This window comes from Carettochelys insculpta, chromosome 3 (assembly GCF_033958435.1).
Source record: "Carettochelys insculpta isolate YL-2023 chromosome 3, ASM3395843v1, whole genome shotgun sequence".
NCBI classification, from domain to species: Eukaryota; Metazoa; Chordata; order Testudines; family Carettochelyidae; genus Carettochelys; species Carettochelys insculpta.
Window position 1 is genome coordinate 155,266,405 of NC_134139.1, and position 22,820 is coordinate 155,289,224.

The following is a 22,820-nucleotide window of genomic DNA, read 5'->3' on the forward strand; positions in this document are numbered from 1 at the left end:
AGGATTAATAAGGGAAAGGCCAAGACAATGAGGATCAACCAGTCCAACACCACCACCATCACATTGGGAGGGGATGACCTTAAAGATGTGGAGCAGTTTACCGACTTGTGGAGTGTTATGGGCATACAGGGGGTTCCCTTTATGTGTCGTGGTTAGGAACTGTGAATTCACAATGTAAAGTGAAACAATGCATAAAGGGGAATTTTCCCCCATAATAATACATGTAAATAAATTGGGATAGGGACCAAGGCCTTTAACTTGTTTTCTTGTTTTTATGTCTGTTAGCAACAAACCACACAAAGCATACAGTAAAACATTTTTAATGTAAAAAAATCATAAATTCTAACATAAATTTTAAAGGTTTTTAACCTTAAAACCCAGAGGTCCTGCTTTAAGTTCATTGGGGAGTAAGTTGCTTTGTTTTGTTTTTAAAGAAAGACTCAAGGGTCGTCTGTTTTCCTGAGTTTTGATTTGCTTTTAATATTTCTTGGTAACAAGCCATAGATTCTCTAATGCTCCTAGCCACCATAGGTGACCATCTGTCCTTCATTTGGTAAGATTCCATATTACCCATCAAATCAATAAATATTGTCTTATATACACCAGTAGTCATGCAAAGCTTTGTACATGCTAATGTAATGTGTTATTTGTATATTAGAGTTTGTCACAAATACAATATAGGGGAGTTGCCCTGAAGAATAAACCTCCTATAATTTCCAAGTTGTCCTTTACTTGAAACATAAAAGGTCTGTTGCAGTGGCCATGCTAGGGGCAGAGGATGGACCAGCCCCAGAACACTACCCCATATGCACTGACAGACACACCCCAAATCACACTAACCTACATGCTCTCCTGCAGGTGGTCAGCAGCTAGGCTAGCAGCTGCTCTGTGCAACCTTCTGGGACAGGGTATGGCGGGGTGTATCTACACAACAATTAAAGCTGGCTGTCCTGTGTCCCCTGGCTGTAGGGCTGTTTAAGTTAGCTCTGAGATATTGGATGGGGGCAGGATTCAGACACCCCAAATGTCAGCACAATAATGTTACACCCCCCATGCACTGAGCCAGGTCAGCAGGTCATTTAACTGAAGTGTAGACATACCCAGAGAGATCAGAGGGCTGAAATGGAAGGGGCTACCATGGAAGGGAAATGGAAATTAGGAGGATCAGTATCTCACCCTTCGTACCCAAGCAGCTGCCAGCTGGCTGTGGGAAGCAGGGACACCTAGTTGGGGTGACTATTAGGAAGACAAGGATGGTTCTTGGGCCTGGAAGTATTGAAGGAAATTAGGGGTGTTGGAGCAGGGAGAAGGGAGAAAGCAAGGTGGGAAATTGCACTGGGACCCTGAGATTCAAAGGAGCCCAGAGCTCCTGACCACCATTGCTGTTACTGAAGTCACCAGAGCCCTGGGACCCTTTGAATTGCCTCTGGAGTGTCGCTCCATGTGGTTTTCAGGGCTTGGCAGTGCTAAGTGCTGGTTTCCCTCAGCCATTTCCCTTCCTAGGGTGCAGAGCTGTACCCCACATACCTTATTCCCGGGGCCTATCCTGGCTGTTGGTCCCACTCACTGGTGGACAGGGTTGAGGGTGTGTGAGGGAGTGAGTGTTCCAGCAAGATTGGGCTCTGGACTGGGGCACAAGGTTGTGGCATATGGGAACATGGGGGATGTGAGATTCAGGAAGCTCTGGCTACTACAGTTCATGGGGACTCTGGGGGCATTGACCCCTGATGACCCCTGAAACAGGAGCTGCACCATTGGTGACTCAGAATTTCCTGGGGATGGAGGACATCCACTTGGCTTTTGGGAAGTGGTGGCATACTTTCTGGCTTCTAGATGTTCCCAGGTGGTGGAGGTGGAGATGGTATCATGAGGGCTGGCTCTGCAATTCCCATTGGATACAATGCCCCAGATTTGTGCCTACTATGGATAGGAGCTGCAGAGCTGGTGCTCAGGTGGCACCTGAGGGCAGAAACAGTGGCTGGAGTCACCCTGGTTGCCCCTCTCCCTAGGAGACACATGGAGACAGGCACAGAGCCTGTTTTAGTTCTGCTGTGGAGATGTGCACTTTTTATAGTCCAGTCAGCTGTGCTGACCATTGCTGCTAGGGTCCCTTTTCAACCAGGCATTCAATTGGAAAATGAACATTTGGCAGCCATAGCCCTGATCCTGCAATTGGCAGCATGTGGACAGACAGCTGAACCTTCACTGCATCCTCGTGACATCTAGGGCTCCATGCAGGTGCAGTACTCTGAATCAATATATATGCACATATATACAATATATGCAATATGTATGCATATATAATATAACCACCTTGCAATGCACTTGTGCATCTACAACAAGGTAATTAGGCCAACACATATGGTGGTGACCAGAAGGGAAATTTCTCTTTGGAGTCTTAGAAAAAGCAACTTAAACTAGGGGAAAACAAAGATTCTATCTGCACTGGTACTTTTATTTTGGCTACAAAAAATAAATATACTATAAGTTGTATGAATTAATTATTGGTGCACTGGAGTATTCCATACAGTTTGCTTTTTAATTGTACCTATTAAGTACCATTATAGGTTTTGAGCTGCAAGATTTCCGGTATTTTTTTTATACCTAGTGAATATTTTCTTTGAATTTTTTGTGTGTATATCCTTATGATTCAAAGCCTTCAACCAATATAAATCCTCTTTGTTTTCTTTTTCTGCTTTTTATTACATTGGCTTTTTTAAACATTTTGTGCTTATTCTGTAACAAAAAAAACCCCTTATCTTAAAAAGGGAAGGGTAAGCAAAGGCAGTGATATCCTGTGGCCACATTTTTAGAAGGTGTAGAAACTTGCTGTGTATTTATGAGCTTGTTGAAAATCTGCTGGGTTGAAATCACTGTAACCTCTTTACCTCCCTCTTTTTCCACACATTCCAAATCAGTAGCACCAATAAGAATGATCAAATCAGTGCAACTCTGAGCATTACAAGATGCACACTGAAACAAACATGAATTGCATGAGCACTCAGTACGAATTAGGAGATCTGTCACTAGCTACGTCTACATGTGAATGCTACATCGAAATAGCTTATTTCGATGTAGCGACATCCAAATAAGCTATTTCGATGAATAACGTCTACATGTCCTCCAGGGCTGGTGCCGTCGACGTTCAGCATCGACTTTGGGCAGCACTACATCGAAGTAGGCGCTGCAGGGGAGCGTCTACACACCAAAGCGGCCCACATCGAAATAAGGGTGACAGGAACAGCTGCAGACAGGGTCACAGGGAGGACTCAACAGCAAGCCGCTCCCTTAAAGGGCCCCTCCCAGACACACTTGCACTAAACAGCACAAGATCCAGAGAGCCAACAACTGGTTGCAGACCCTGTGCATACAGCATGGATCCCCAGCTGCAGCAGCAGCAGCCAGAAGCCCTGGGCTCAGGGCTGCTGCACACGGTGACCATAGAGCCCCGCAGGGGCTGGAGAGAGTGTCTCTCAACCCCTCAGCTGATGGCTGCCATGGTGGACCCCGCTATTTCGATGATGCGGGATGCGGATCATCTACACGTGCTCTACTTCGACATTCAACATCGAAGTAGGGCGCTATTCCCATCTCCTCATGAGGATAGTGACTTCGACGTCTCTCCGCCTTATGTCGATTTCAACTTCGAAATAGCGCTTGCCACATGTAGACATGGCAGGCGTTATTTCGAAGTTGGCGCGGCTACTTCGAAGTAGCCGGCACGTGTAGATGCAGCTACTATGCACAATCAAAGGCAGCACACCTAACTAGACCAGGGAATTCAAATATTAACTTACTTCCAAATAAGATGTTTTCAAAATTGTCATGAACAATTTTTATTGAGGTTTAGCAGCACAAAAAGTACATCGCTTTAGAAAAGCAAAATGTGATTGGTGCAAATAAATAACTAAAAGAATAAGAAAGGGACACTATTAAAATACATAAACATGACCAATAGAGAACGAAATCACTTTTGGGATGGAAAATGAGCATGAAAAATCACAAAATGAAGTAGAGGTTAAAATGGAAAGGCTTCATCTCATTATAGATGCTCTACATCTTCCACTGAGTGAGGTTGAAGGAGAAGGAATACATCAAATTATAGTTTTACAGTGCTATAGTAGGACATCATGCAAAGTCTGTTTACTTAAGTAAGTCTTTGCGTAAGGGCTAATAAGATGTACTATTGTTTACTTATGGGTTTATTCCCTTAACCCGAAAGGAAAATTATCCAAATAAGTGTATCAGAGAAGAAAGTAATGAAAGCAACTGATTACTTTTATCTACTTACTGATCTTCTATCATTTAATTTATTTTAAAATAGGCATTTGTAAATGATCTATGCAATTTTATATATGGGTTTCTAATTTATAGTGCACTTTGTATTAAGGTATTAACTTTAAAATTAGTCATCAGAATATGCAAAGGATTGAGAAAAGATATAGGTTTGCGTGTAATAGGCTTTACATTAAACTCCAACATGGATTAGCTAATGATGGAATTATGCCTAATACTCTTAAGGGGGTTTAATGATCAAACACAGAGTAGATCCGTCATGACAATAAGGCTAACATCTGAGGTACATTTAGGAGTGTATAGGAGCTTCTCAGATTTTGTCTATGCTGCAATAAAACATCTGTCAGCTGGCTGTGGCTTTTAGGACGTAGGCTCAGGACTATAAAATTGCAGTATAGATGTTTGGGTGTGAGCTGGAACTCAGAGTCTGGGACCCTCCCCCTTCATGGGTTACTCCTCCTGAAGAATTCAAATTACTGTACTAGATAAACTACATCTCCTCCATCTTTGAGAAATAGTCAATATGGGTACTCCAGTCAGATGATTCCCCACTATTAGTAATTCTGCTGCAGGGAGGGGATCAAGAGTACTTTTTAGAGTGGAGTGAAACACAGTCAGTCTCACCAAGGGATCCTCTCTAGAAACATGCATGAGAACATGTTTGGTAAATGTAAGATTGATGTCCACATAGCTGCTTTCCAATATCCACAATGGGCATGATAAGCCAAACAAGCTTGAAAAGCAAGCTGTATTCTTGTCAAATGTGCCCTAATATTGAATGGTGATACTACTTTCAAAAACTCATAAAATGTCTTGATGCGTTCCCACAACCCAATATGTAGAGGGCCCCCACTTTTTTTTTTTCTTTTTTGCTATTGCAACTCAAAGTCCTAACAGATTTTGTCATCTCCTGCCCCCTGATGTGTATACTACATCATCTCTTGCATTAGCTTTTAGAGGTAGAGAATGATCTCATGATTAATCTGAAACCCCATCACTACTTTGGAAATACACTTGGGATATTGGTAGTTCAACACCTTATCTTGATAGAGTACCACATAAGGGGCATCAGTAAGCACCTCCGCACTTTTTCAAACTTACTAGCAGCGATTGTTGCCACCAAAATGGAGACCTTCATGGATAGATGCTTTTAAGAACAGTTGTCCAAAGCCTGAAATGGGGACTTCATTAGGAGCTATGAGACATTGAATTCCCATCTCTGAAGAGGTTTTTTTTCCACAGGAGAATCTAGATATAAGTAGATTTGCAAATACAGGAGAGACTTCTACTATAAGATGGAAAGCATTGATTGTTGTTATGTAGATTCAGTGAATTTATTGATAAGCCTTTTTTAGCCCCAGTGAGTAGTCTGACATATGAAGATGAAGAGCGCAATGTAATAATTCCCTTTGACATTAAATGAGGAATCCCATCCATCTGTAAATATATTTTTCTAGTGTATAAGTTTCTGTTATTAAGCAGAATATTTTCATATTTTACTAGCAATCTTCCTCTAACATGGTGAGCTATATAGTACTCTAGCCGTTAATGCAGCAATGTCAGTTTTTGAGGTAGACTGGTCTGGGGGATAGCTCAGTGGTTTGAGCATTGGCTGGCTAAGTCTAGGGGTGTAAGCTCAGTCCTTGAAGAGGCCACTTAGGGCTCTAGAGCAAATAGATTAACAAAAATCAGTCTACCAGGCATGGTGCTTGGCCCCAACTAGAGAGCACAGCACAGGACTGGACTCAGTGATCTTCCAGTTCTATAAGATACGTGTCACCATTCTTCTTTTCTCTTCCATATTTGCCTGAACCAGAATAAAGCTATTAACACTACCAATGCCTTATCTTGTTTTAGCCTTTAAAGCAGGCTAAAGAAGATAGAGGAAAGAAGGAGTAACACAGTGTCTTTGTCCATGAAATAAGAAATTCATATCCCACAGAATCCTGTGCCAGGCCTCCCTTGGATCAACAGACTTGAGAGGTTTACTTGTAGATAACCTCATTTCTTGAATATCCTCTACAGCAGCATTTCCCAGAGTGTGGTCCACAGCCCAGTACCGGTCCTTGGAAAAAAAATACCATTCCTTAGAAAATACACAAATTATTTCTATGCACTCTTCTTATTGTGAATAAATAATAAGCAATGAAAATTTATTAATTTTTAATTTTTTAATGTGTTTATATTTTTGGACCACAAAAAATGAACTGAAGTTAAAAAATGGGTCCCAACTATACAAAGATTGGGAAACCCTGCTCTGGAGCATAATATTTTGAATCTATCATTTGTGGCCCATGAAGAACACTCTACTTAGTTTATCAGCATGTTCAGACAACCTTGACATTTGTGTAATAAACTGACACCTTGTTGTCTGTCATACTTTTGATGGTCTGACCTTTTATTAAAAGTAGAAAGTGAAAGCGTGTATCCCTCATCAATCTCAGCTCCAATACACTGATATTTCTTGGAGGGACCAGCAGTCTTGCATCAAATTGTTGCCCAATGAGCACCACAATCAGTGATACATTGTTGACTATGACCTTTGTTGGTGGAACAGGGGTAAATGGCATATCCATACAAATCTTACCATCATCCTTTCCCGAATCAAAAGACTGAATTATCTTCTGGGGCATTGATACTAGCATATCCAAATGATGCTTCATGGGAATGTAAACTGACTTGAGTCGACCTTGGAAGGATCACAGATGTGGCTTAATATAATGTAAAAGATGCTGTGCAGCTTGGAAATTGAGGGCAACAATTACAATTACTGTTTCACTTGTAATGTGTGAAGAAGTGAGAGGTGGTGTTTAATGTTGTCAGATTTGTCTTTTAGTTAGCAGGCTTTAGCTGCTCTGGAATCAAATAGCACCCCTAGAAATTCTATTTGTTGAATTAGGTGTGCATGTGTCTATGTCATCTTGTCTGTATTCATTCTCATCCTTAGCATGACAGACAGGCTCAGCACAATCCCTCTTTAACTTTGTACTTCTCACTATGACCCTTATCAGTCAATCATCAGAGTATGGGAAAATTCCCCTAGCTATCCTGAAATCACTTTTGTAAATACTCTATGTGATGCTCACAGACCAAGTAACAGCAGTGCTATGCTAGCAGTGGTGCTTGCCCAAAGTAAATTGGAGGAATCTCCTGTGCAACAGATGACATGAAAATACCCATTCCAAAAGTCGAAATTGGCAAATGAGTCCCTTGGATCTAATAATAGAATGATATATATTATACAAAAGCATGATGAATTTTACTATTTGAATGAAGGTGTTTAAGATGTTTAGATCTAGAATGGGTTTCCATCCTTATTTTTTTTTAGTATAAGAAAACACCTTAAATAGAACTCCATCCTGATGTAAGGGATAGGAACTAGTCCTGTCACCACTACCTTCAATAGAAAAACTACTTCTTGCTTTAGTCCACTCCCAAACCCATGAAGAAGTCAATACATTTGTTATAGTTTACATAGATGTTCCTCACTATCAAAGCCTTGTAATTAGCTACTTTAAACAGAAGAGTATCTGATAAGTATCTTTTTCTACCAACCAGATCTTATTGTTTGTGTTCCTTATCCTGTCATATTCCTCTAGAATTATGGTATTTTGTTCTGCAAGGATATTTCCCCTTGTTATCTGCTGATAATTCTCCTGTATCCTCCTCTTGCTGAGAAGATTGCTACTGGTGGTGAAAGAAAGAATTAGTTTATACGAAGTCTCTCTACTGAGCTGTCTATCCTTATTCCCAGAAGAATCTGAGGAGTTCCAAAAAATTCCACTGGAGAGACCAACATACAAAGGAAGACAGCCTCTGCTCCAGAAATCTTAGTCAATGGCTATGTCTACACTACGGTGATCTATTGACAGAAATTACTATAGTAAGATATGTTCCAACAAAACAGGTGTTGACAGATTGCGGCCACAAACAAAGCAGATCACTCTGTGATTTGGAATCCCTGTCTGTCAACAGATGCCACCCCCCGCCCCCCGAAGCATCCATACAGCTTTTTTGTTGACAGAATCTGTCAAGAAATGCATTCTGCTTCATGGGGGAGAGGCAGAAGGCTGTCGACAGAACTCATTTTTAATGTGGATGCTCCTTGAGTTTTGTCAAAAAAACTGGGTTTTGTTGGCAAAACTCTCTAGTGTCCTTGATAGTCCACTTTGTCCACTGATGACATCTTGAGCTTGCACAGGCTCATCGGTTGTGGACTTGCATATGGCTGAGGAGTCCAAGCCTTGAACGGCATGGGTGTTCACAGTAAGGACAAGGGAATTGCCCTGTCTCTCTTGATGCAGCTGATGCTGTTACTTTCCTCCTCTCACAAGGTTCAATCAGGCATATGCATCACTGCTCTTTGAAATTGTCATACGTGTGTCATATGAGAGCACACCAGCCTGTTTGGTCTTCTACATGCTGCTTTAGCTGCTTTGGCTTTAATCCAGCATGAGCAATGTTGGCCTTCATGCAGACTTTATACCTCTTGCAAGGCCTCACTTGATTCCTTTTGCCCTGGGAGAGTTCACAATAGAGGAGTTGTTTAGGGATTCTTGACTCCTCCATTCATATGATGTGCCCTGTCCGGCAAAGCTGGGCTTTCAGAATCATGGCTTCAATGCTTGTGGTTCCTGCTCTGTCAAGGACTTCCAGCTTTGTGACTCTGTCCTGCATCAAATGTGCAGTATTGACCTCAGGCTGTGTGTGTGGAAGAGCTCCAGCAGTTTTATGTTTTCTGTACAAGGTCCAGATTTCACATCTGTGCAGGAGACTGGTCAGGACTACAGCCTTGTACACTTTCAGTTTAGTGGACTGTCGGATATCATGCTGATTCAACACTCATGCTCTCAGACATCCTAGTGCCTGGTTGACCTTGCAGATTTCTTTGTCAAGGGAGCCATCAGTGGCTATCACACTGCTGAGGTACTTGAACTCGGCCACTGTTTTTAATTCTGTTCCTTCAATAGAGATCGAATGGGGGAGAGCAGCAGATCCTGGAGCAGGCTGAAACAGCACCTCAGTTTTTCCTAGGCTGATGGTCAAACCAAAGATGTGAGTGACTTCAGCAAACTTGTCGACGATAAGCTGGGAATCAGATTCCTTCTGGGCCATAAGTGCACAGTCATCAGCAAAAAGGGCTTCAAAGATGAGCCTCTCAAGTGTGTTGGTTTTAGCAGTCAAATGACAAAGATCGAAAAGTGACCAATCAAGCCTGTACTTTATGTAGATTCCATGGTCCAGGTCCCTAACTGTGTGGCTGAGGATGCATGTGAAAAAGAGGTTAAATAGTATGGGGGCCAGCACACGCCCTGGTTTCATGCCATTGAGCATCTCATATGGATCTGAGGATTTGCCATTTGATAGAACAAAGCCAGTCATGTCATCATGGAACAAGGCATATGAGGTTAATGAATCTTCTCAGGCAGCTGAATTTTGACAGGATAATTCACCGGGCTTCTCTATTGATGGTGTCAAATGTCTTGATCAGATCTATAAAGACAGTGAATAGATCCAAGTTCTGCTCTGTGCACTTCTCCTGGACCTGATGAAAGCAAAGATCATGTCAATGGTGCTGCGGCCTGGGTGGAAACCACACTGTGCCTCTGGTAGGCTCTCCTCTGAGATGCTGGTAATCACACCGTTGAGGATGACTCCAGCCAAGATCTTCCCAGCAGTAGAGAGAAGGGAGATGCCCTGGTAATTCTGACAGTCAGCTTTGTTGCCCTTGTTCTTGAAGAGTGAGATGATTGTGGAATCCCTAAAGTCTTTGGGCATGTCTTCTTCTTCCCAAAATGCTGTGAAAGGCTCCTGCTGCCTGAAATTTCAACAGGGATGTCATCCCTCCCAGGGGGCTTTGCCAGAGCTGGTCTGGCTGTTTGCCTTTTTGACCTCATCCATTGTAGGGGGCAGATCAAGACTGTCCACAATGGGTTTCTGAGGTATCCTGTCTAGGGCCACAGGGTCGACAATGGAGGGTCTGTTGAGAAGGTTTCTGAAATGTTCTTTCTACTTATCGTTGATGCTGCTCTTCTCCTGCAGGAGGGTTATGCCATCTGCAGACAGGAGAGGAGTAGTATTTGGCTATGAACGTCCATATACAGCTTTGATAACACTGAAGAACATCCTGGAGTTCTTGGTGTCAGCGTAGTATTGGATTTCATCAGCTTTCTTCTCCCAACACTCATCTTGCATTTGCAAAGTGCAATCTGCACCTGACTCTGAAGGTGCTTGGAATGGTCATGTTTGGAGACAGAGGACTGATCAGTTTGCCATACCAGAACTGCGTTCTGTTTTTTGTCTAAGATTTTCATGATGGCCTCATCATTTTAATCAAATCAGTCGTGGTGAATTCTCTTTTTTAGTCCTAGCATCGACTTGGCTGACTCCATCACCACGGTTTTCAACTAGTCCCACTTTTGTGTTGGGTCTCCAGGCAGAGGTCCATGGGATGTCAGCACGTCATCCAGGCAGGCTGTGAATTGCTCACAATGACCAATGTGCTGCAGCTTCCTGATGTTGAAAGAGGGTCTGACAACCTTGAGCTTCTTGCAGTGCAGTGGTGTGATATGGAGCATAAGGACAGATCTGACAAGTCTATGATCAGTCCAGCACTCAGCTCCCCTCATGGCCATGGTGAGCTTAACATCACAAATATCCCACTTGCAAATGATGACATAGTCCATTAGGTGCCACTATTTTGATCTCAGTTGCATCCTTGTGGTCTTGTATTTATCAGCCTGCCTGAGGAGAGTGTTGGTAATTGTGAGGTCATTTTCTGCACACAAGCTCAACAGAAGTAGCCTATTGGCATTCATGCTACAATGCCGAGGTGCCCCAGCACCCCTATCCAGTTCCTATAGTCCTTGATGACTCTGGCATTGAAGTCACCCAACAGGAGAAGCTTGTCACTATGGCTACGTCTACACATGAAGCCTACATCGAAGCAGCTTATTTCGATGTAGCGACATCGAAATGGGCTATTTCGATGAATAACGTCTACATGTCCTCCAGGGCTGGCAACGTCAACATTCAACATCGACGTTGCACAGCACCACATCGAAATAGGCGCAGCGAGGGAACGTCTACACGCCAAAGTAGCACACATCGAAACAAGGGTGCCAGGCACAGCTGCAGACAGGGTCACAGGGCGGACTCAACAGCAAGCCGCTCCTTTAAAGGGCCCCTCCCAGACACACTTGCACTAAACAACACAAGATCCACAGAGCCGACAACTGGTTGCAGACCCTGTGCATGCAGCATGGATCCCCAGCTGCAGCATCAGCAGCCAGAAGCCCTGGGCTAAGGGCTGCTGAACACGGTGACCATAGAGCCCCGCAGGGGCTGGAGAGAGAGCGTCTCTCAACCCCTCAGCTGATGGCCACCATGGCGGACCCCGCTATTTCGATGTTGCGGGACGCGGATTGGCTACACGTGCCCTACTTCGATGTTCAACTTCGAAGTAGGGTGCTATTCCCATCCCCTCATGGGGTTAGCGGCTTCGACATCTCGCCGCCTAACGTCGATGTTAACATCGAAATAGCGCCCAACACGTGTAGCCGTGACGGGCGCTATTTCGAAGTTAGTGCCGCTACTTCGAAGTAGCGTGCACGTGTAGACACAGCTTATGAGGAGTTGCTTTTGCAAGATGGTCAAGATCCTTGTAGAAACTCTCTTTTGCTTCATTGCTGCTGGTTAGAGTGGGGGTATAAACACTGTTGACTGTAACATGGGGAGAGGGGTTGAGGGGGAAGCAGAGCTTGATCAAACACTCAGTGATGAAAGTTGGTAGGTCAGGAAGCTGGTGCAGAAGTGGTGTCTTGATGGCAAGTCCCACTCCATGGATTTTGTCTTCATTTTCTGGCCTGCCTTTCCAGAACAAGATATAGCCTCCTTTTGGTTCACAGATAGATCCTTCCTCTGCAAGTCTGGTCTTGCTCAGGGCAAGTATGTAAATGTTATAGCATTCCAGTTCTCTTGCTATGAGAGCTGTTCTTCTCTCAGACCTCATAGTGTTTTCCCTGTCCAAGAGGGTGTGAATGTTCCATGCTCCAAATATTATCTTTCTTTTCACTGTTTTTCTACTGCTGTGAGAGTAAAACTGACAGCTGTGGCCTGCTGGCCAGTTTGGCTGGGACAATCAATATTTGAGACACCTTTTCTAGTCCCCTCCCTCATTTGAGGGTGAGTAGTGCTGGTCCTAAAAAGGCCTGCTCAGTCGTCTGGGATATTGCTGAACTCCTCTGTTGTCTGGAGTCAGAGTCGAGCGACCAAAGTCCACAGGCCGCCTACATGCATATTTGGAACTAGGATTCCCAGTGGCCACCTCCACCTGTCGCTTCATCTCTCCCCCATGGCCACAGAACTTTCAAGTAAACAGAAGATGTAGAAGGATAAAGTAGATGAATAAAGTAGACTTATCTGACAGATGAAAATGTGCAAAGAACCTGTGTGGGAGAATGTTTAAAGGGGAAAAGCCATTGCACAGGGTCAGTTCCATTCTCTCTGCCTCAGCAGCCTGGTTTCAGTGGTGCAAAAAGTCATCATGGATGACGACTTCCTAGGGTGCAGTGGATGCCCATGCCACGTTCAGTGCCTTGTCATGCCCTTTGCTCTCCATGGAGCATTGCAGAGCCACCTTCCTGGTCGTTGGCTCTTGCTGTTGTTCTCATCCATCCAATTCGCCGGAGCCCACTTTGCATGCTGGGATAGGCAAGTCCCTATCTCACCAAAGGTTTCAGACCTTTTGGCTACCCTCACCTGGTTTAGCCCACCTGTCGAAGCAGTTTATTGGGGCGTGGCCACTGTGCATTCTACAGATTCTTGGAGACACAGCTGAGGGCTGAGTGCCAGGTGGGCACCAAAGGTGCACGAATTGCCCCTGAAGAGATCCGACAAGTCCCTCACACCATAGGTGTTACCCCTCCCAGGACAGCCCATACACCCCGTATGTTGGCGGCTGAGGCCAGCCAGTGCGTCTGGCCCTGGGCCTCCAGGCCTGTGCCCAGTCCACTTGCAGGGATGCTGCCCCAGCCCTGCCAGCCAGCGTGCCAGATCGTCTGTGCACTTACCGGGGGGGGGTGTATGATGATCTCCGGTGACATCCAGTTCCCCGTGGCCTGGCTGGACAACTGCGACGGGATATCTATGATGAGCTCACCCTCGTCGCTGGACCAGTCCTGGGTAATGTCCACTCCCTGGCTCTTGCTGGCTGGTCCTGGCTCCTCCAGCTCCTCCTCCGAGGAGGTGTCCAGGACTGCTGAGGGCAGGGAGTTGTCCCGGGGCCCCAAGATGGTGCAGAGCGCCTCATAGTAGGGAGAGGTGGACGGACCTGCCCCTGAGCACCCAACCTCATCCATGACCTGGGCATGGCCCTGCTGGAGTTCCTTCACTTTGCTCTGTACTTGCTCTGGGGTCTGCTCTGGGTGGCCTTGGCTGGTCAGTCCACAGGCCAGGCAGGCAAAAGTGGCAGTGTTCCTCCACTTGAACCCCATCTTCCAGAGGATCTCCTCTTCCTTCCAGAGACCCAGGAGGTCTCAGAGTTCAGGGTCCATCCAGGAGGGGGCCCTTTTCTTCTTTTCCAGGACGGGCTCCCAGGATCCCTCTCAGGGCTTTGAAGGGAGACCCTGGGGCTCAGGAGGCTGCCAGGCACTGGCCATGTTGCCTTTGCTGTCATTGAGGTGGCTGAGCAGGCATGCTGGTGGCAGCTTATGCTGTTGCTCTTTGCCTGCTCTCAGCTTCCTGCCACAGGGTTTCCAGATCCATGAAGCTTTAAGACTGTGTGGGTCATCGAGCTCCGCTCTGCAGGGCAGGGTGTCTCCATGCTCTGGCTGGGCACCATCATGGAGGACTCCTCTTTCAAAAGAGCAATCCATGGAGCATCTACACGTGACTTTTTTCTACACTGTTTTACGATGGGGGGCACTCTTCCCACTATGGGAGTGGGGTCTGACTTTCAACGTCTGAGCTGCCTTCCTCTGATTTCTGATCAAAAGAGCATGTGGCACATGTAGACACTCCCTCTGTTCTTTCAAAAGAGGGATGGAAATTTTGAAATAATGTGCATGTGTAGACACAGCCAGTATGTTTCACTTGATATTGGTGCCTTATTTTGGTTTCATGTGTGACAACCTGAAAAGCTGGAAGTGGCCTGGGCTTCTCTGTACCTCTGAGAGGGCCTGAAGATAGCCAAGACAGTTTTTCCCTTTTCAGATATTTTTTTTCTGTTCTCTAAAGTAGTTTTCATAATCTGAATATCAGAAAAGTGGAGAACTATTTCTGACTGTAGTTAATTTTGACATTTACTACTATTTCTTTTTCAAAGTTTGATTTCAGTAATGTCTTTCCATTGATTGTTTTGCAATTAGATCCAACTGGAAAATAATGGCTATCAAAATGTTCACAATGATGGTCGTCAATCTCTGTCAGCTTGTTAAAAGCAAATCCATTTACAATTTCCATCATAAACCTACATTTAATAAGATTTCTGATTTGTTTTCCATAAGCCAGTTATTATATTACGCACAGAAAGTGACATAATACACAACAGTTCAATTTCATCAGTTCACCACTCACCAATGAGATCACAAGACTTCACTGTTTGAAACTTGATATGTTTAATTTTTATCTAGTGGTATGTGTAGTGTATGTGAAATATTTTCAATAAATACCTCATCAAAACTTGAAACTCAAATGTGTCTTTTGAAAGCAAATTTATTATCAAATGAAATTCCCAGCCCCAAATTATGTCAGAAATATCCAAACAACATTATCAAACTACTGAATTCTGACAATGTCAAAACTCTTCATCTTAAATTGTAATATGAGTCAAAAGTTTTAGTGAAATGGATCTTCTGAACTGAATAATATAATTGCTAATACAAGTTGAACCTATCTCATCCAGCACCTTCAGGACTTGACCAGTACCAAATGAAAGAATTGGGCAGGCAATGGGAAGCAAATATTTTCTAGCATATTTCCAATACTTCCACTGCTTACTGGGCTCTTAGGAAATGGTTAGAGATAACTTACAGCTAAATAACAGCACAGAACACTGAAAGCCAGAACTGATGGCTATAAACAAACTTTATGGGATCATGGGAAACTTGGCCAGCCTCATGATATGTGGTTGTCTGGCTAACAAAAATCATGCCAGATTATGGAGTTTTCTGGTTGAGAGAGTTCTGGATTAGAGAGGTGCAACCTGTACTCAGTTTCCAGCGACTTCTATACACCTAAGCATCAAGGATAATTTAGAATGTGTATAATATAACATAATATAATATAATAGACTGTAAAATATACAGAAAAAATAATCTAAACTTGATAGCCCTAAACCAAAATATGAAAACAAAACAAAACAAAACAAAAATAATAAAAAAAAACCAGCTTGGAGATTTCCCCTTGCATTTGTAAATTGTAGGCTCAGTGATTGGAAACTGTAGCTCTTAACTATCTTTCTGCTCTCCTGATCATAGGCTGATTTATCCCTTGGTGTAACTTGGAGTCTAAAGTCTGTTCTAAATGATGTTAGCTGTAGCAGACTCACTAGTACCCCTGTGTCAGCCAAGGTAGGGCTTGTCTACACTTGCCCCCAACTTCGAAGGGGGTATGTTAATCAGGGCAAAGGGAGATTACTAATGGAGGGCTGCAGTGAATATGCAGCACTTCATTATGCTAATTCTCCCCCACAGCAACTTCAATGTTTCAAACTTCTAAGTGACGGCATGCGTGTAGCTGCGGGCACTTCAAAGTGCCCATGCTACTTCAAAGTCCCTTTACTCCACAAAATTTTGAGTAAAGGGACTTCAAAGTAGCGCAGGCACTTCAGAGTGCCCACAGCTACACACACGCGGGCACTTCGAAGTTTGAAGCTTTGAAGTTGCTGTGTGGGAGAATCAGCCTAATGAAGTGCTGCATATTCACCATGGTATTTCATTAGTAATCTGTTGCCCTGATTAATGTGCCCCCTTCGAAGTTGGGGACAAATGTAGACCCAGCCATAGAGATTCATGCATACTGCCTATCCCCAGTTTTATCCTACACTCAAGCTCACTCCCTCTGCACTGCTCTTCAGTTCAAGGATGGGGAACTTTGTCAAACAAATCTCCAGTCCGAAAGAGCTTAGAAACAGGGGAATAAAAGTTGCCACCAGGCAGATGAAAGAAATAGAAGCTAGTAGTCTTTGTGGATAGACATTTTACTGATGGGGAGAGGTTTTGAAGGAGTAACGGGACTTGCTGAAGATTGCTTGTGAAGCTCTTCCAAATGGCTATGTACAGTGAAGTATACAGAAAATCAGGAGAGGGCAAAAGGAACTAAGGGAGAAAACAATAAGGAAGCTTGAATGCAATAAGACGTGGAACCAGACTTCTAGAAGGGCTCTAATGTCCAAGGCTCCCTGACATCATAACCAAAGGAAGAAAAAAGCACTAAAAATGTTAATAAATTTGTTTTCAGTTAAGTAGTTTGTCCTGAATTCTAATTGATCACTGGGAACAAAGGATTTATTTCAATAAAAATCATGGCCAACTTCTGCAGTGAGAAAACTGGCTGCTCTGTAACTGAATTGGGCCCCACATTTGCAGCTTGGCAAAAAGGCAAGTGTTTTATTCTGGTGTCTGATTCTTTTGTCAGAATGCTTTTCGACTGCATATTTCGTCACAATACACCATTAAGAGAAGAATGTCAAAACATTTCATTACTGGATTGAAGGCTATAGAATGCAATATGTTTTTTTACTGATCACATCTGAACAGTGCTATGTTTAATGTTGGTAAAACCGGTCTGTTATTGCACAAGAGTGACAACTAGAACCTGTGGCTAAGAACTCCCAACATCAGACCATAAAGTGGGTGACTTTAGAGTCCTGATGTAAGGCAGAGTTTAGGGCAACCCATCATCAAGCAATAATATGAAAAAAATCAGAGGGAAAAGTAAATCCAAAAATGCTTATTTGTTTTATCCTTATCATCCTGCTCTTATACGAGCTGGCAGACAGGAACTGGAACTTGCCAAACGTGTTTCCATTTTTAAATCCTTTATCCACAGGCAATGCTGCATGTTGCATCAAACCTCATAAATATGCGTTACAAATTCATTAAGATTTTCCAGCCCATCAGAACTCACTTTAACGATACCTTTATGTGCTGATTGGATTCTACTGCTAAACACTCTACTAGAAAAACTTAGTATGTGCTCAGCATGCTCTGCTATAAACAGATAATACTGAAATAGCTGGAGTATCCAAATGAACAAAGTGAGATCAAATTGTCTTCAAATCCAACAACCTTTTAATGGATTCAGAGCTCTGGCACAATACCTATTTCCACTGGAGCTTGGGACAGGTATCATATCAATCACATACACTTAAGCAGTGTCTATACGTGAACAAAAATCGAAATAAGCAGCCCTTTTTCGAAAGCATCCACATGTGTAAAGCTGTCTTTCAAAAGAAAATCGAAAGAACAGGGTGCAAACTTTGAAATCCGAACCCGATCCCAGAGCAGGAAGATCGGCCCCTTTTGAAATACTGTATCAAAAGATTACATGTGCAGACACTTCACACTCTGCTTTTTCGAAATATGGGTCCCCATGGCACCGGTCAGCTGGAGCATGGGGATGCTGCAGCCGGCAGCAGCGGGGCTCTATGGTCCCTGTGTTCAGCTGCCTTAAAGCCGCATGCATGCAGGAAACCCATGGCAGGAAGCTGAGAGTTTGCTAGGAGCAGCCTCTGCATGTGCTCCAGCCCTACGCTCCAGCGCCACAACATGGCCAGCAGCCAGGCCCCCCGTGAGCCCCACAGCCCCCCCTTTGAGCCCCCACTGGGCTCGAGGGCTCCCAGAGGGAGAAAAAAAAGGGCCCCCTCCTGGATGGAGTGGGAGCTGCGGGACCTCCTTGGCCTCTCAAAGGACGAGGAGGTCCTGCACGAGATGGGGGTGAAGCGGTGCAATGCTGCTGCTTTCACCTGCCTGGTGCAGGACCTCCACAGCAGGGGCCACCTGGAGCGTAACGCAGAGCAGGTACGCTCCGAGGCAAAGGAGCTGTGGCAGGGCTATGCCTGGGCTAGGGATCAGGCCAACCACACTGGGGCAGCTCCAGCCTCATGCCTCTTTTTCCGGGATCTCCGGGGCATCGCGGGGCCCCAGGACAGCTCCCCATCCCCGTCATTCCTGGACACCCTGGCTGAGGAGCTGCAGCTGGATGAGCAGGAAGAGCAGCCCAGACCGGGGACCTAGGAGGGCGAGGGGACCACCGAGTAGCCGAGTGAGGAGGGGGACCTCACCGTCGTCATCCCCTCCCGCTCCTCCAGCAGGGCAACTGGGAGCCGGACATCTGTGGACATCACCGAGGCACCCTCCGGTATGTACAGGGAGGGGTGCACACCTGCTCCACAGGGTGGGGGTGACACAACAGCTAGTCACCCTTGCACAAGACCAGTGGTCCCAGGCTGCACACAGGCCACCCCCTAGATGGGATACAGTATCCCGTGGTGGCCCACCAGCAATGCCCAGCACTTACCTTCAGTGGACAGCACTGCAAACCGCATAGGGGCAGCAGCTGGTCAGTGCTTGACAGCACCTGTGTTCTGCACACCTCTGGCCGGGAAGGGCCACCTGCATGAGAGACCCCTGGACACACTCCCAGGCCAGGAGGCCCAGCCTATGGGGGGTGGGTCAGTGCCCTTTTGGGGGTCAGTGTCCTTTGGGGGTCCAGAGGCCCCATGGGTTGGGCTCGGGCAGGTGGGGCACAGCCGGGTCCCCTCAGTCCAGAGCATATTACTGACATGCTGTCCTCCTCTCCACAGAGCTGCACCATCCATAGGCTGGGAAAGCCCTGTGCAGTCCCTTGTCCCTGAGAGCCCAACCCCCCGCAGCCCTCGGAGGCACCCGGATGCCACCCCAGGCAGTGCGCCAACAGGGCCCATGGCTGGAGGGCCCCCTGCCGGGCTGAGGAGGACCCAGCCAGCCAGTGCCAAGCCGAGGTGGCTGAGCAGCACCTGCGGCTCGCCCAGGCTGAGATGGAGTGGCAGATGGCTGTGTGGGAGAGGCTGCTGACCACACTTGAGAGCATTGGCCACACCCTCCAGGACCATGTGGCCACCATTGCCCACCTCCTGCTCCCCCCAGCAACTCCCCTTGCTAAGCCCACACACTCTGGCCCTGATGAGCCTGCCCCGCTGCCCCCGCTGAGCCTGCCCCTCTGCCTCCACCAGGCCCACTCACCGGCATTATCTGCCGGTGCTACCCACACCCTCTCCTCCCCACCAGGGATCCCGCACCTGGGGATGCAGAGGGTCCGGGGATGATGGGGCTCACAGTCCACCACCCCTGCCCCAGAATGAGCACCCTGCCCCCCTCCAAGTTAGGTTTCCACCCCCTGTACATAGTTAATGAGAATAGTGTAGATAAATGTTTATTTTATTGTTCACCACTCTGTGCTGTGCTCCTCAGGAGGATGGTGGATGTGCGGGTGTGGTGCTGGTGGGAGTGGGGGTGGTGGGGACAGTGGGTGGCAGATGTGCATGGGATGTGGGTGTGCATGCGGGTCAGAGGTGGCCGTCGGCAAAGTCCTGCCTGAGGGCCTCCCTGATGTGGTGGCTGTCCTGGTGGGCCTGGTGGATGGGGGAGCTTCTGGGATGCTCATAGGCAGTGCCAGCCAGAGGGCACCTCCCTGGGGACATAGGCATCCCCCTTTCCCTCCATAACATTGTGAAGGACTCAACAGGTGCCTACCACCTGGGGCACGTTGAGGACCCCAACCTCCAGCTGTGTGTGGAGGCACCTCCACCGCCCCTTTAGGTGCCTGAAGGCCTGCTCCACAATGTTGCGGGTGTGGTTGAGGCACTGATTGACTGCCTCCCAGGTGGGGTTGAGGTGTCTCGTGTATGGCCTCATGAGCCACAGCTGTAGGGGGTATGCTGCACCTGCTACCATGCAGAGTGGCATGGTGACGTCCTCCACCACTGGGATCTCCTGCTGGGGGATGAAGTTGCCAGCCCCTATGCACTGGCAGAGGTCGGAGTTCCGGAAGACCCGGGCATCGTGGGAGCAGCTGGCCCAGCCCACATAGATGTTGGTGAACTAGTCCCTCGTGTCCACAAGGGTGTGGACCACCACCGAATGGTAGCCTTCCTGTTGACAAACTGGCTGGTGCTGTGTGGCGGGATGAGGATGGGGATGTGCATGCCATCTAAAGCACTAATGTAGTTTGGAAAGCCCAGGTCCTGGAAGCCGGTGATGGTGTTGTCCAGATCCCCCAGGCAGATAACCCTATGGAGCAGCATCGCCTAGATAAGCTGTAGTGGGAAAAGGGGGAAACGTGTTCTATTGTGGGTGTGGCAGCCGTTTCCCTCCGCCTCAGGGCCATTCTGCCCCCCTCCCATCTAGCCCCCGCCCCATCCATCCTCCTGCCCCCACCCATCCAGCCTCTGTCCCGTCCGGCGCCTTGCAGTGGTCAGTTCCCCTTGCCCCAGCCCCCACACCCACCTGTCTCCACCTTACCTCCATAAGTACAGCCCCGATGGTGGCTTTGCCCACCCTGAACTGCTGTCCTACAGAGTGGTAGGAGTCCGGGGTGGCCAGCTTCCGGGTGGCGATTGCGACCCATTTCTCCAGCAGGAGGGCTGGCTGCATGCAGGTGTCCTAGTGCCAGAGTGCAGAGGCGAGCCAGTGGCAGATCTTCTTGAAGGTCTGCCTCAACATGCGGAAGTTCCACAACCACCTTGCCTCACTCCACTCCCCTAGCACCATGTGTTCACACCAGTTGGTGCTGCTGGGGTGGGTCCAGAGGCATCAGGACACTCGGGGGGGTGTGCCCAGAGGTGCCCTGGGCAGGGAAGCCCCACGGCCCCAGGGGGACCAACCAGCCATCCAATGAGATCAGGTGCAGCTGCGGCAATGGTGCACAGCATTGCCAGCAGGGCGTCCATAATGAGAGTGTCCTCCTGCAGGAGCTGTTGCTGGGCCTCCATCGTGTGCATGGGTGGGCTCTGCCAGGCTAGGAAAGGTTGGGCAGCACTTGGCTTGTGCGGAGGGGAAGGTCGAGGGCGGGGCCCTTTAAAGGGGGCAGTGGCTACAGCCCTGGAAGGGCTTGTCAGCCATGGGACCCCATCAGCGGCATTTCCTGCCTCCCTTCTTTTGAAAGAGGGCTTGGAGCCGTGTGTACACTTTCTTTCAAAAAATGTGTGGCAGCACTTCGAAAGAGCGGATCGAAATGCCAATCCAATGATGGTGGTGGGTGCTCCCTTTCGATGGCCAATATTTCGACTGCCAAACTTTGATTTTTGCCCTTTCAAAAGGGTGCTCACGTGTAGGCCCAGCTTTAGGGTGTGTCTACACTTGCATTCCTCTTTCAAAAGACGTATGCAAATGAGGTAAATAGAAAATGCAAATGAGGCATAAACTTGCATATTTGACACCTCTTTTGCATATTCTAATTTCTAAGGAGCTTCTTTCGAATGATGAAAGTCAGTGCAGATGCTGCTCTTTCAAAAGTAAACCCATCTTTGAAAGAATTCTTCTTCCCTTTATATAATGGGAAGAAGGATTCTTTCTAAGATGGGGTTTATTTTTGAAAGAGCAGTGTCTACACTGGCTTTCTTCTTTCGAATCAGGTGCCAAATATACAAATTTATACTTATTTGCATTTGTTATTTACTTCATTTGCATATCTATTTCGAAAAAGGAATGCAAATGTAGATGCACCCTTAGTTTCATTTTCATGTTCACTTTGCACCTTTCTAGCCCTATCCAATTGCAACCCAACTGGTGAGGAAGGGAAAGCAATTATTGTCGGGGTAAGAATATTAAAATTCAGGTTTCTAGTTAGAATAGGTTATATAAATTCATTTTTTGCTCGCTATTAGGCAATCTCTGGCACTGCTTTGCGGCTAATGCTCAACCGAGTGAAAACTTAAATCGTGAAACTGATTTAATTTAATTTAACTGAATATGTGACTCCTTGTGAAACTAAATCACTTCCAATTAAACTCCAAAGCCAATCACTAACATGTAACATGGAAAAATAGGTAGAGTGTTTCTGTTAGACAAAGATGCTAGGAATAAGGTAGCCTGTTGTATCAAACTGCAATAGGGTTTGACTGTCACTGAAATGCTGAGCTAATTTTCCAAAAAGATTAATATGTGAACAGCTGTCCATTGTGTGCCTCACTGGATGTACAAATATGTTTCAAAAGTGTGGTTGTTATTTGTATTATAGAAATGTCTAAGAAGTGTGAAATGTTGCATAGATATAAGACCATAATTATTTCTCCCATTGGTCCTAGCTCCAAAGAGTTTTTTTCTGAAATAAGAGCAGAATATTTGTGAAATTGTGGTCATCTAGTCAAACATTGTAGCAGCTGTCAGCTTCAAAATCAGTGATTGGCTCAAACCAAAACTCCTGGATCCAAATGCCCACAAATGTTAAAGGCTTTCAAAATCCAAATTCAATATTTGCAAATAGCTTTTTGACTTCATCTAATTCTCAAACGTTAAGAACATTTGAAATCTGAATCTTAATTT